Genomic DNA, 16538 nt, shown 5'->3' with positions numbered 1-16538 from the left:
GAGCAAGTGGCAGTTAACTTTTTATTACCAGCTGAAATTTATTGAAGAACATAATTACTCTTTCTCCGCTGTCATTCCTTCTACCGAGCCCATATTTTCCCATAACTATTTTATTCCCTTTCCCACTAGAGCGTTCCACTCATCCACAATTGATATATTCTGACCTCTTTTTGTACACTGAATTACGCTTTCGATACACTATTGTAATTTCGCCATCTCTGCAGCTTCGGCTTTAGTCGTACGCGTGCATACGTAAACTATTGTTTTTATCATTGGTTTACTGTCGATTCTGATGACAATATTTCTATTATTATCTTTGCAATGGGTTTGCTGTCATTACAGACGAGAATCGTTAAGCGTGTAAGTACAAAATTTTGTAACCCGTGCCAACTTAAGCGGGAATGATCGCAGACGTCGCGCTGACGTCACCTAATCTCTTCAGTACCTGCGCGTGCAGTGCAGTCAGTTGCTTATTTGTTACCGATCGTGTCGTATGTATTTTCCAGTCGGTATCTAAGACAGGGTATCATTAGTCAGTGCCAAGGAACTGTGTTTTTAGGGGGAGAAATAAGACACCAAATAACTGCACCCAAATTACCATCAAATAGGGAAGTTGTGGAAGTTTCATTTTATAACATACTGGAGGTAAAATTAACCGTTAGTGAAAGTATTATAGTTTGGATTCGCGAGTGCATTATGTTTCGGAAGAAAGCAAGATCTCCGATGAGAGCTATTCATCATTGTTCACATAAAGTTACTCGCTCGCATCCTGCGTCTAGAAAATTGCAAAAATCGCAAAAATTTAGATTTGTTTCATCGCCGTGAAGTTTATAAATAATTTAGACAATTGATTTTATATTGCACATGCCAGTGGTCTACGAACATTCAATTTGGAAAAAGACAGGATGTTTGTGAGAAATGGTTAAAGGCTATCTTGCAGGAGTAGACCGAATAATTGTGGATGAAGAAGTAAGGCCCATACAGAGAAAGTTGAGTAAAGGCAAGAGAGAGAGAAAAGTGCCCAGCTTCTATTTCTACATCTTTGTATCTGAATGTGAAGTACCATGGCATAACAAGTATTTCTGACAAGTCGTTTTTAAACATCTTAGAGAAAACCGAGGAAGTATCACTATCAGAAATTTTCACACTAGAAAAAGATTGTGGATTTGTTTTTAATGAGTCAGAAATTAAATTATAGAAATTATACCGTCCTGAAGCCTCCTGAAGCAATGCATCAAGCAAGATGGATGGCAAGAGCAATTTAATGCTTGGAAATGTTTCTTCTTAGATCAAAACCTGAGCTGACCATTGAAAATGAAAATGCAGTGAGAGGTGTATCTCTCTACATTGTAAGTGTTCGCGTCAAGCTTTGGCTTCAGTGCAGTGGAGTTTTAAAAGCTACTCCTCTGTTTCTCTGCTTTATAAAGATCTGAAATCATATAAGAACATAGGCTTAATGATCTCAAAAGAAGCTATAGGTAAATCTAGTCAGCATTTGCAGTATTTATCTGTACAGCTATCTCTCTTATCGCTCTTTCATGTTTAAATAGACATACAAACAAAAGTCAAAATGGTAGCAAATTTGGAAAGAGGGAACATTACAAGTTTAAAAGATATTATTTAATTTTTTTGGAGAATTGGGTGGACCATTACATGGTAAGTTTAATATTATTCTGTTTTTAATATTATTCTAATCATTATTTATTATTAATTTTTAATTTGTTAATTTACATCGCCTATTTCAATCTCATGTTCTTTTCAAAGAAAACATTTCCGACTTCGTGTTAAGCAAGAGCATTGAACTCTTCTCTCGTCTGAAGATTATGAACACCAGTTCTGTTCGAGAATACCTTTCGTCAAGGGCGACCATAACTTCACATTTAGGTGCTAAAGGATACTTAAGCTGTTAAAAACTGGTAGTAAGTCTGCTGAAAGTTGTGTTAAATTAATGGAAGATTTTCGTGACCTACTGACTGTAGGTGAGGAGCAAAATGAATTTGTGTTGTGTTCAAGAACAGCATGGACTGTATCCAGATTGCAAGAAAGAGAAAGCACTATTTAGAATACTAAACACATCCTAAAATGAAGATGATATTTCATTTTGATGTTATTCAGGCATCAATAACTTTTACATTAATGAAAACTAAAGAAACCTAATATTAAAATTTGTCTCTCTAGTAGGCATGGCTTAACGTTACCCTATTGAGATGAATTTTTTTACAGAGTAAATCTTATCAATCTGAAAACATGTAAAGGATCAGCGTAAAATTTTTAAGTTTTGCGAGCCGGAACCATGAAGTAAAAAATTTTTGGTTTAACCCTGACCAGCGCCCATTTTTATAGCCATTTCAACACCCATCTTAATGCAGCTATGATACGATATTTTAGGCACGGTTTGAACGAGGAACCGGAGCTGACGCTCGAGAAAACTGTACATATCGACTCATTCTGCAAAAGATTTTAATTCAGCTGAAATTAAAGCTCAGCTGATGACACCATTCGTGTGTTCACCGTTCGGATTTCTCGTGAGAAAACAGTCACTCTCATTCGGATTTTAAGAGCAAAAAGAGTCGCCCTTAAACAACTCCGAACTTCATTGAGACTAATGGTTCAAATTTGGACCACCGGTGTATCGGACATTACTTTGAGATAAGTTTTAACCGTTTGAAAAAAATCTTTAATCGTTTAGATTTTACGTGTAAAAACCACGGTTTCCTTGGAGGTTTTTGAAACGTGGCACGTCCATATTTTAAACTCTTTCGAATCGGTTCGAACTTTGCTCGAAGATAGGTAAACGGAAAATGTCAAAAAGAGTTGTTTTTTTACCTAATAATCTTTATTCCATGTCGAGATACGATGGTTTAAAGTCGAGTTAAATGTAGTACTTAAAATTCGTTCTTACCTAATATGAATGAGTGGAAAGAGTTTAAAGCAAATCAAATTAAAATGCATTCTCACAATAAATTTGTAAACTTTCTTTCAAAAACCTAGCTTCATTGAATTTCACATGCCACAAACACGTTTATTGTGAATTTTCCTATGTGCACCATTCCAGTGTTTCAAATTAGAGCGAATCCCGTCAAATTTTGTAAGGAGGTAGACAGATTCATCTGATAGCGGTTGTCCTGGTGTTTTGTGAGAGCTTTCTCCGTCGCCACAATACATCGTTCTAAAGTTGCACATAAATTTCACATAAATTTCGGTCCTGCAAGATTACCACGTGTTGAGTCAGTTTGAAGTGAGACAACTGATAATAAAAAAACATATTCTTGCAGTAATAAGCGTTTGCAAAAATATTCCATTGGCTGGGTGTTACGTGCGAAAAATTACATGTTTGCACATGAAACTGTGTTTCGTAGAGGTACTTTGCATTTTATGTGCTGTATTTGAATATAATTAAGAGAACGGCTTATTACAGCTGATTTTGGTTTAGTTATTTAATTGTTATAGATTTTATTAACCAATGGTTTAAAAGTCATCATAAAACAGTGCATGTACCAAACCAAGATTATTCCCAGCCCTGTATAAAATGAAGTATTGTTTGATACAGCATGTAAAACTTTATCGATGACCACGCAGAAAATTAAACTAACACAAAAATATTAAAAAAGTAACTCTCAGAAAAAGGGCACATTACTCCTAACCAATAGAAAAATTTTACTACGTTTTCTAATACTACTATGCTATCTTGTAGAATTTTTTTTGTGATATAACAAACTTAAGTGCGTTAGATTTCGTACAGGATCGATAAGCTGATAGCATTTTGTCGAGCATACATTTTTTCGTAGTTCTTCCTCTTATTTCAGCCAATAATACTCGTACTTAATTCGTATTGATCGTTGCAACATTTCGTGTCAAAATTATTCAAGTGAGTTTTTCTTGCTGGGGTTTCTTATTTTTCTGTTTTTATTATTGCATGCTTTATAGAAACAATGGCAAGAATTTTAAGGTAAGAGATAATTACGAAACGTATGCCTTTCTTGCACGAACTGTTCACTTTGCGAAATAGTAAGCTCCTAATGTAAACTATTTACATTCATTATCATTATAAACTTTCGATAATATTCAGTATATCTTTTGGCATGGTATTTGTGTTGATGTTATTTTCTGCCATGTATTAATTATTTATGGTTAGTTCTCAAATGTTTGTACATAAAGTACCGTGAATGTATGAATAAAATATGTGTAACTATAAAATAAAAATGCAAAACAAATATTTAAAAAATTAAGAATATGAAACGAAACATCAAAATAATAAAAATATAAAAAAAAAGCTCCCGGGGCTATGTGATCTTGACGTGGTGATAAGGCTTTTGTATACACTGAGGACAAAGTAGGCTGTACTGGACAGGTTCAACGACACCAAGCAGGGAACCATAGAGGAGCCAGACTGTCTCAAGCAACATAAGCCAACGTATAATAATATATACCTATACCGGATCAGTCGTCACCCATGTTAACAAATATCTTCATCGGTGGCCAAGATAGGGCATTCTAAGGTCAAAATTATGGTAGAGTAAAAGTTGGGTATTAGAATGAAAAATGCTCCTATCACAGCACGAAAAGGCAATTATTTACTGGTCGAAGTTAAATGTGTAAAAGGAGGTAACTAGCTTATTGACTTATCTGGCAGCTGCTAAGACAATTAGATCAAAATGACATGTTCGCAAGTTTTTACGAGTTAAAGCTATTTCCCCAGCGCAGTGAACTCTCTTAGCTGCAAGGTATTGGCACACCTGCATCTTGGAATTCATAGACAAAAGTCTTTGATACTGTGCCCAAAATGCAGAACATTCATCAACCACCATCATACAGCTAAAAAATTATAAAAGTTTTTCCTGGGGGATTAAAATTTCTGGGGTGCATTTGATCCTTGGGGGAGGGGGGAGCTGAAACAGTTGTTTGATTTCTGGGTGAGGGGGATTAATGTTTCCCCAAGGGGACCACTTCTTCCCCAAAACTCACCACGTGTTACATCTATGGTTAGGAGCGTAAGAACAAACAAATTTGTGTGTTTCTAAAGAATGAGATGCATCTACAGAAGGAAATAGCCGAGAGTGGGTGTGCATCTATGATAGAAAGTACCGACAATGGGGATGCAGGTATCCTACACTTAAATGAAATGTTGTCTCATATCGAACGACTTGGAAAATGCATTATAAAGATATTTTCGATTTATTATGTCAACTTATGAGCCAAATTCTTGTCATTTGTGGGAATTTTTAATTTACTGCAGCAAAATGAGGAAATCTTCGGCTGAGAGTTATAAAATGCTGAGTAAGACCAATGGTGAGGCGGCTATTATTGTGGTTTTGATGGCGACGATCGGCATGTCGGTGAAAGAGAAAAGTATTTAGAAGTTACAGAATCCGACAGAAACAATGATAGGAGATCGTTATCGAAGGCAGTCGATGCGTTTGAGCCGAACGCTGAAAGACATGCGGCCTCAATACAGCGATAGACACAAAATGGCGATTTTTCGGTATGACAGTGCTCAACCACATGTTGCAAAATCTATCAAAACATACTTGGGAACGTTGAAATGAGAAGTCCCACCTCTCTTACGATATTCTGCAGATATTGCTGTCTCTGATTACCATCATTTTTCATCACTGACGCAGGGTCATGTGAAGATGTACAATAAATTAAACAAAAAGTGGAAATTTATATCGATTCATTAATCACCTCGAAAGACGCCCAGTTCCGCCATCGCGGGATTTGTATGCTGCCCAAAACATTGTAAAAAGCAGAGGCGAGCAATGGCCAATACTCTGAAACGTAAATTTTTTCCATGTTTTTAGAACATAGCCTTGAACTTCGAGAAGAAAACGTCAGAAACGAAGTTTTAGACCTTACGATTCCTTTGTCTTTTCATCATCAGCTTGCGACCTCGGCGTATGTACCGGAACTATCACTGTCGTTATAGGATTGCTGTCGATTCCGATGAGAACAAACTTATCACTGAACTGTTGACAGTTGTTCACTTTCTGCTCTACTTTCCTATTCATATCGAATCCTCCTCCCGTTGCGCCACTGATGTTAGTATTAACCTGACAGATATGTTTCTGACCAGAAATCCTTGTCTTCCTTTTGTTACACTTCACTGAACACCCACCATGTCTATATTAAGCTTTTGCGTTTCCCTTTTGATATTTTCGCGGTTTCCTGCCACTCTCAAACTTTTGAAATTCCATGCTCTGACTCGTATAATGTTATCCTTTCGCTGGTTATTTCATTTTTTTTTCTCGTAGTCACCTCCTTCTTGACAGTCCCCTTCTGAATGGGAGACTAATCCGGAATCTTTTGAAGATTGAGAGATCATGATGACATTTTTTCAATTACAGGCCACATGTCCTGTGGATACGCTTACGAGCTTTTAAAGCTCCGCCCTTTCGTGGCAGATCCCCACCACAGGTGCAAGAGAATGCCATGAAACTTTGTCCGTTCCTCCGCCTACTCTGGCAAGGCCGTTGACAAAACGAGCGTAACTTCTTATGCCGGAAGTCTTTGGCTGTCATTACCGTTGATTTTCATTCAACATTTAGGCAGTGGCTGGTCTCGAACCCAAAACCCAGGGCTGTTTGATTAGTAGTCAAAGGTGCTACCCCTTTTTTTGTGGGTTGGTGTCATCAATTTTCTGAACAGATTAATGTGTCCCGCCATCATCTACTCTCCTGTGCCAGCCTGTTCGTCTCAGAGTAGAACTTGCAACCTACGCCCTCAATTATTTGCAGATCTATTCTAACCTCTATCTTCTTCTAGTACCATGGAAGTTATTCCCCAGTTTCTTATGCGTCATTATCATCCGGTCCCGTCTTGTCAGTGTTTTCCATTTATTCGGTTCTTTGCAGATTCTGCGGAGGAACTCCTCATTCCTTACCTATCAGTCCACCTAATTTTCAATATTCTTCAGTTGCACCACATCCCAAATGCTTCGATTCTCTTCTGTGCTGGTTTTCCCAAAATCAGTGTTTCACTATTATTCAATACTCTGCGCCGAACAGAAATCTCTTCCTCAACTTAAGGCCACTGTTTCTATACTAGTACACTTCTCTTGACCAGGAATGCCCTTTTTGGCCGTGCTAGTCTATTTCTTATGCCCTTCTTGCTCCGTTCGTCATGAGCTATTTTGCTGCCTACAAAGCAGAATTCCTCAACTTCGTCTACTTCGTGATAACTAATTCTGATGTTAAGATTCTAGGTGTTCTCTTTTCTGTTACTTCCCATTACTTTCATCTCCATTTGAGTCACTCTCAATCCACAGTCTGTACTCATTTGACTGATCAGTTCATTCTTCACTTTTAATCAGGATAGCAATGTCATCAGTGAAACTTATTATGATATCTTTAAACGTTGAATTTTAATTCCACTCATGAACCTTCCTTATATTTCCGTCATTACATTTCGATGTATTAACTGAACTGTAGGAGCGAAAGACTACATCCTTGTCTTTCTCTATAGCTTAACCCTTCTTTTGTCATAATTTCGAACATCTTGCGCTAATTTCACTGTCGAAACCTTTTATGTAGGTCGACAAATCCTATGAACGTATCTTGATTTTTCTTAAGACTTGCTTCCATTATTAGCTGCAACCTCGGAACTGCCTAACTGGTGCCATTAACTTTCCTAAGCCGGCCGGAGTGGCCGAGCTGTTCTAGGCGCTACAGTCTGGAACCGCGCTACCGCTACGGTCACAGGTTCGAATCCTGCCTCGGACATGGATGTGTGTGATGTCCTTAGGTTAGTAAGGTTTAAGTAGTTCTAAGTTCTAGGGGACTGATTACCTCAGAAGTTAAGTCCCATAGTGCTCAGAGCCATCTGAACCCTTAACTTTCCTAAAGCCAAACTGATCGTCATTTAATAGATCATCAATTGTCTTTTCCACTATTATGTATATTATTATTAGACGCTTGATCTGTTAAGCTGACTGTGCGACAATTATCACACCTGTCGGCTCTTGCAGTCTGCGGAATTGTATGGATGATGCCATCTGTCTTATTTGATCATAGGTTTTCCAAAGCTCTTTTACTGGCTAATACAGGATCCCGTATCCCTCGCCCGTCGACTACTGTTCCTACTTCTATCACGCCATCAGAGAAGTCCTCCCCCTAAAAGAGGTTTTAAGTGTACTCTTTCAACCGATTCGCTCTATCCTCTGTACCTAACAGTGGAATTCCCATTGCACCCTTAAAGTTACCGCTCTTGCTGTTAATTTCACCGGAGGTTGTTTTGTTGCTTCTGCATGTTGAGCCAGTCCTTCTGACAATCATTTGTTTTTCGATTTCTTCACATTTTCCTTGGAGCCATTCCGCCTTAGTTTCACTGTACTTCCTATTTATATCATTCCTAAGTGACTTGTATTGTGTTACCCACTGTTTCTTCACAGTTAACTTCCTTGCATCTATGTTTTTCTTTCGAACTCATGTGATTCCTATTCTTGGACATGTCTATTTCTCGTCAACTGAACTGCCTACTGAGCTATTCATTACCGCAGTATCTGTAGACTCAGAGAACGTAAGGCGTATCTCTTTGCTCATTACTTCTTCCGTACCCAACTTCCTTGTGCATGGGTTCTTCTTGACCAGTCTCTTCATTTTCAGCCTACTCTTCATTATTATCAGATTATGATCTGAGTCTGTATCTGCTCCTGTGCATGCCCAGCAGTCCAATGTCTGATTTCGGAATCTGTCCCTGAACGTGATGTAATGACTGTAATCTTTCTGTATTCAGAGGCCTTTTCCATGTAGACCACGTTCTCTTACGTATCTTGAACACATTATTCGGTACCACTAGCTGCAGTTTATTTCGGAACGCAGTTAACCTTTCTTCTCTCTGTTGCTATTAGCAAACTCATAATCTCCTGTAACCGTTTCTTCTACTCTTTCCCCTACAACCACATTCAAGGTCCCATGAATATTAGATTTTAATCTTTTAATCCCATATACATACCGATCCACCCGTTCAATATCATCGCATACTCTTCACCTTTTGCTTGCGACGTCGGCGTGTATACTTGAGCTGTTTTTGGCGGTGTTGGTTTGCTGTCATTATAATGAAAATTACCCTATCACTGCACTGTTCACAGTAACACGCTCTCTGCACTGCTTCCCATTCATTGTGAATCCTACTCCCGGTTTACAATTTTCTGCTGCTACTGATAATACCCTATACTTGTCTGACCAGAAATTCTTGTCTTCTTTCCATTTCTCTTCACTGACACCACTTATCTTTTCAGATTTTCTAGATCCCTGCAACGTTCAGACCACTGACATTCCACACCCCGACTCATAGAACGTTATCAGATCTTTTTCCCACGCTCACTTCTCCTTGGCAAACCCCTCCAGGAGATGCGAATGGAGGACTAGTCCGGAGTCTTTCGCCAATTGAGAGATAACCTTGACTCTTTTCTTGCTACAGGCTACATGTCCTGTGTATATGCATTATGTGTTTTTAAAGCCTTCAGCACCCTCACGCCCTCTTCGTCCTCTTTTTAGGGGCAATTCCCCACCTTAAGCCTAAATGATAAGAGAGTGCCATGAACCTTTGTCCATACAACCACTCTCTCTGACAAGACCGTTGGCAGGATGAGGGTAAAGGATGACTTCTTATGCCGAAAATCTTATGCAGCCTTTACTAACAATTCATCTTTCATGCAGTGGAGTGATTCGAACCTGGGACCGAGGGCGCAATGCCTAGACCACGGGTACATACGCAGAGTATCGAAATCAATAATTATTATATCAAGTTGTGAGAATGTGGTGTCACCGCTAGACACCACACTTGCTAGGTGGTAACTTAAATCGGCCGCGGTCCTGTAGTACATGTCGGACCCGCGTGTCGCCACTGTGTATTCGCAAACGTAGCGCCACCACATGGCAGGTCACAAGACACGGACTTGACCTCGCCCCAGTTGTACGGACGACATAGCTTGCGACTAGACCTACCAAGTATTCCTCTCATTTGCCGAGAGACAGATTAAATAGCCTTCAGCTAGTCCATCGCTTCTACCTAGCAAGGCGCCATGTGTATCATTGCTAATTGCTTACTACTATGCAAGAGATGTATTTCAACAAGAACAAGACTACATTAAAGTTAAGTATATTAAAATCTCTCTTCTTTTCTTTATAGTTTTCATCCAGTCTCCTGTTTCAGAATTTACGCCCGTCTGCGTTAGTTTCGCGTGCACCTAGCCACTCATTGTGTCGAGACCTTAGGGAATCGACACAACAGAGATATATACGTATTTTACTGAATGATGTAATGTGTGTGGGGGATTTCTCAATTATGTGCTGTCGTGTGAATGAGAGCGCACACTGCTGTTTGTTTTTAGTCTCAAGAATGCGCCTGATTTGTCGCGCGCCAGCATGTAGCGAGCGTTTCGCATTAGCATGCGTGAGAGGGAGTCGCTATGTGGAGGTGGGTCCAGAATTCTGCACTGGTCTGGTGCGTTTATTGGGTACTGTGATTTGTACTACATGTACGGCTGCATGTATGTTAGTTGGACATTATCGTCGTACAGGTTTATAACCGTCTTAAACAATATTTTTTGGAACCGATAAAATATACAACGTCTATGTTAGTGTTCGTCGATTTATGTGTTAACTTACTGACCGTCGCACACTTTTCCTGAACTTGATAGCACATGATCCTACCAAAAGAAAACAAAAGAAAGTTTGTGAATCGGTCTCTATGCTGCTCCCAGCCCCCACGTAACGACGAGGATCAAAATAATATCCAGAAACAGGGTAATAGGTCAGGAGCTTTTAAACCACTGAAAGAAATGTCACGAAATGGCATCGCTCTGAACTTTGGAGGAGATTGGAGAAATTAGTTTGTAATTAAATAACAAAATAATCCATGAGCCTACAAAATACTGAAATAAATGTCATGAAACGACGTCACTTTGAACTTTGAAGGTGACTAGTCTAATTGATTTCTGATTAAATCTAAGAACTGTCAGGCTTGGCCATATTTATTTTATACGGCAGCAGCACTTAGGATAAGTAGTCGGTAGCTGTTACACATTCTCTGTGTCGCTGCTTAACTTTCTCTCTCCTGACCTTTAATTTTAGGGATGAAGAGTCTATATTCTGCATCCAAATCTACGTAGATACTCCACGAGCTACCTGAGGTGCGTGGCGGAGGATACCTTGGGCCACCATTAGTCATTTCCTTTCCTGCGAAATGTACGTAGGTGGCAGTAGAATCGTTCGGCACTTACCTTCAAATGCCAATTCAATAAGTTTTCTTAATCATTGTCCTCGAAAAGAACGTCACCTTCCCTTCAGGTTTTCCCATTCTACTTACCGAAGCATCTTCGTAATATCTGCGCGTTACTTGAATCTACCGGTAACAAATGCAGCAGCTCCCCTCTGACTTGTTTAGATGCCTGGGGATCTCAGACACGGCATCAGAAATCAAGGATGGGACAGACTAGTGACCTATACGAGGTCTGCTTAACGGATAAGACACATTCTCCTAAAATTCTCGCAACAGACCTAAGTCGACCATTCGCCCTCCCCACACATGCTTCTTACATTTCATATTGATCTGCAACGTTATGCCTAGATTTTTAATCGTCGTGACTGTGTTACGCAGCACACTACTGAGGCTCTATCCGAACATTATGGGATTGTTTATCCAACTCGTCTGCAATAACTTGCGTTTTTCTATGTTTAGAGCTATCTGCCATTTATCACAACAATTAGAAACGTCGTCTAAGACATATAGTTTCTTCTTACGGTCACTCAACGATGACTCCACAATATCATCGTCGAACAGCCGAAGCTTACTCTGTTCGTCATATCTGTTACCTACACCCTGTAGGGAATAACTGCTGTCCTGAGGCACTACTTACGATGCTCTTGTCTCTGATGAACACTCGCCCTTGAGGACAATGTACTGTGTTCTATTACCTATGAAGTCTTCGAGCAGTTCACATACATGGGAACCTGTTCCGCACTCTCATGCCTCCGTTGACAGACTTCATTGTGGCACCGTATCAAACGATTTTCGGAAATGCAGGAATGTGGAATCTGCCTGGTGCCCTTCATCCATGGTTCGCAGGATATCACGTGAGAAAAGGGCAAGCTGAATTTCGCACGAGCAATGCTTTCTGAAACAGTGCTGATTTGTGGACGGAAGCTTTCCGTCTCTAGGAAATTTACTATATTCGAACCTGAGAATATGCTCAAGAAATCTGCAACAAACCGATGTTGATGATATTTGTCTGTAAGTATGCACGTCCGTTCTTTTACGCTTTAAATGTACAGGATCCACCTGTGACTTCTTCTAGTCGCTTGAGACTTGTTTGTGCGATTCTCCTGCGTGACCGATTTCTTAAACGCGAAATTTAAAACTTCCTTTGCTATCTTTTATTGCCACATTAGACTGGTCAACCAGTGTCTGGAGCCTTTGGTCCGTTTAGCGATTTTGCATATTATCAGAATTTTCTCAAGTTGTGGGCAAGACGTTTTGTTAATGTTTGACGGTTGTAGTGGTTGTATGTCTCGCCCATAATTTTTTTTACAGACGCACGAATCTCTACTAAGTTTTACCTATAGTCATTTGTGCGTTCTCTTTCGAACCGAGAGCGCGACATTCTTTGCTTTCTCAGCATTTTCCGAATGTCGTTGTTAAACCACGGTATGCATTGCTCTGGGACAAAATAAGACTCAACTAGAAAACTGAAGCAACTCGTATGTTTCACAAAGTTTTAGGACCTATTCAAGATGAATATTACCTATATCGGAAAATAACTGAATTATGTGCAATTTCCTGAAAACAGTGTCAGAGTCGTAAAAATTATGGAAGCAATGACGCTGCAATGTGAAAATACAGGTCATCGTTGAATGTATACCTAGTGTTACAATGAATAAATGTATCTCAGTATTGTGATTACTTATTGGGTACAGTAGAGCATGTTAGAACATTACAGGATATTCTAAGCGTATTCTAGTCCAAAATTACTAAAAAAATAAATTAACTTTATTTCTCGAAGGTATGTTATCAGCGTGATAAATAGCTTGCTTCAAGCAGATGCTGACCTATGTGGAACATGTAGAACTGAAAACAAGAGTTGCACAGATAGCACGTGTCGTAAAACATAAGACTGATTCAGGCGCAGCGAGTTTTGTTTCTTCTGTGAGCTAGGAACAAGTGCAAAGCATAAATGCTACGTAACGACAGAGGAGTTGAATATTATGATGATGGCTCTAAAGTCGAAGCAAATAAAATAAAATGTAACTAAGACTGAATTCTACAATTTTTATTTATTTATTTATTTGTTTCATAGTTTACGCCTACACTTGAGCACTAAAATCAAACATTATACAACAGAATCTGCAATGAATGAGTTTAGATCTTAGCAGTCAATATTTTCTTCCTTTCCTAGACTTCTTTATTCAGAGTGAAGTGGCCGCTCGCTCTTCGGCAGATATTACATACTTTCTCCGTTGTGACGTCTTGGATGTCATTCGTACGTATTTGTTTTCCAGAAGCAGTTTATGTCTTCTATACGTTCAGTTTGGTGTTTGGTGATGTTCTGTTCATTTAGATATATTTGTACTTCTTTAAAACAGTTATGTTTTATCTTATTGTTTCAAAAGCAGTCGAAAAATTGTTTCAGGAGTCTAGTATTGGATAAGCGAGAAACATGGCCACTTCGCATCATATCAACAATGGATTCGTTTTCTTGGGAAACCACCGAATTGGGTAAGAGTCTTTACTGATCATCAATTTGCTGTTTTTTATTGATGATCGGTTGGAGTATTCTTCTATCAGTGTTTCACGTGTATCTTGCATCTGTTACCCCCGTTTTAACGACTGAAGAATAATGTCGAAGTTTAGTATCTATTGAAAGAGAACGTTTTTGTAAATTGGCCCCGTAGTTCCCTGTGCTCGTTGTAGTGTTAATGTTCTACTACCTCTTGATGCTTTTTCAACGGCATTCCAAGTAATAATGTCACCAAGGAATTTAAACATTTTTTCCACCTTACCTTTCTGAGTATTATGAAATATATTACGGATTGTTTTAAGTGGTAAGGTGGCCAGCATTTCTATTCTCTCGAAGGAAATTTGAAACCCAACCTTTGTCGCTAATCGTTGTAGTTCTTCTATCTGAAACTTCGCTTCATCGACACTGTTTGCTGACAACACCAAATCATCTGCAAGACTGATAAATCGAAACTTTCTATCAAACTTAACAGATGGTGGACATATCTTGTTCCATTCACGCATGATTTTCTCCAGTACACAGTAATGGAGACAGTCCATCACCTTGTCGAGGGCCAGTTAGAATCTCAAACTGTTCAGAATTCATTTCTAAACCTTGCTCTAGATTTAGTGTATCGAAAGGTGACCACAGTGAGGTTGACGAGTTTGTGATCTACGATTTATTTAGAAAGAATATTCAATATTGTATATCAGTGTAGCGTCGGCAAGGGCTGTTTTCGGCTTTTCAGCGATGCAACAGTGAATGAATCAGAGTAAAAAGTCACGTTATATTAGATTAGATGTAGTTTTCGTTCGAACTAATCTATAATGAGGAGATCCTCCGGGATGAGAAACATGTCAGCAAACAATACTACACAATACATATTTATAAAATAAGAGCAGATTATGCTAACGAACCTTCCACAGATCCTAAATGAAATTGCACTTGTGAATGTTGAATCGGTCAAAAAAAGCAAATTTGCATCTAAAAGTATATAAAGCGTGTCACCAAATATTAAATGCTTAATACACTTAGGTGCATTTGATAATTATTAGGCTACTGAAACCATACACCATCAAAAGAAAAAAAAGAGTAAAAGGAAAAAATTTTCTTCTCTTATTCACAATGATCGTATTAGCGGACAAAATATGTACTGAAGTCAGATTGTACGCAGTATTCACATTATGAGATATTATTAATAACATAAGCTCATCAATTGGTTCTGCTGAGAAATTTATCAGTGGAGAAGGAGTTGGCCACCAGTAGACCCTGTAGACTCTCAATCTTTCTATGGCTGCTGGCACATTATTGAAAACGTGTGCTGCTGTACAGTGGACACCTTTCTGGGCCAAAGTAAGTGACTTTAAATCTCCGTGAAATTTATTATTGCTTCTAGTTTTGATTCCATGAACTGAAATGTTTGTTTGAAAAAAAAATTATTTTCTACTATAAATTTATTTTAGGTGTAAATGTATTGGGGAGCAGTAGTTAGTATCCCCAGTTCCTTAAACAGCCCTGGACGAGACATTCTTGTGTTCACACCACAAGTAATTCGTATTGCACGTTTTCAGTTCGGAAAAATTTGCCTTGGCTTGTTCAGTTACCCCAGAAAATAATCCCGTATGACATTATGCAATGAAAACAAGTATAGTACGCTAGCATTTTTCTTTTTATATTATGTATATCTGACAACATTCGCATAGCAAAAAGAGATTTTTTAGGATCTTCAGCAGTTCTGTAATGTGCTCCTCGTAGTTAAATTTATTATCAAGCTGTAATCCCAAGAATTTAACACTGTCAACTTCTTCTATTTGCTTGGCGCCATATTTAGGCATATACTGACAGGAAATATTTTACAAGTTCTGAACCACATGCAGTATGTTTGTTCAAGCTTAGTGACAAAGAATGGCTGGAGATTATTTATTGACGTCCATGAAAATTTTATTAACGGACATTTCTAACGCATACCTGATTTACTATTTATTGCAATGTTTGTATCCCCTGCAAAGAAAACAAACTTGGCATCTGGTAACGTTACTGATGAAAGGTCATTTATACACACAAGAAAAAGTAAGGACAGTAAGAGGGACCCTTGGAGGACACATGTTATTGGTTCCCTGTTGGTGATGCCTGGTAGCTTAATACACGTCTCTTTCCTATTGATACCCTTTTTTCTGTCAGAGATATAGGATTTCAACCATTTTGCATCATGTATTGTTACATCGTAAGATTCTAATTTAGTCAAAGGATACTGTGATTTACACAGTCAAACCCCTTTGACAGATAACAAAATATATCAGTAACCTATAATTTTTTGTCTAATAAATTAAGTACCTTTTCACTGTAAGTGTAGATACTCATCTCAATATCGGAACCCTTTACAAACCCGAATTGTGACTTGGAGAGTACTTTATTTGTGGTCAAATGGTTGAGAAGAAGACTGTATATTATCTTTTCTAAAATTTCTGAGAATTCGGGCAAAAGTGAAACTGGTATATCTTTGCCTCCTTTCTTATATAACACCTTAAATTCAGCATATTTCAACCACTCAGGAAACGTGCCACTGATAAAACACTGTTTGTACAAATAACTTAACATAACTAAACTCAGAGGCACACTGCTTAACCAACTTCGCTGATATATTATCTTAGCCGACAGAATTTTGTGGTTTCAAGGATTGTATGGTGGATATTGCTTCTACTGATGTTGTGAGGGCCATACTCATTTTATTGTAGTTATTTGTAGTGACTGGTGAGAGATGTCCCATGGCAGCATCTACTGAACCTGACAAACCCAAAACAATTACAGCTACAGAAGTGTCACG

This window comes from Schistocerca nitens, chromosome 6, assembly GCF_023898315.1.
Source record: "Schistocerca nitens isolate TAMUIC-IGC-003100 chromosome 6, iqSchNite1.1, whole genome shotgun sequence".
NCBI lineage: Eukaryota > Metazoa > Arthropoda > Insecta > Orthoptera > Acrididae > Schistocerca > Schistocerca nitens.
Note: the sequence above shows the minus strand (reverse complement) of the source record.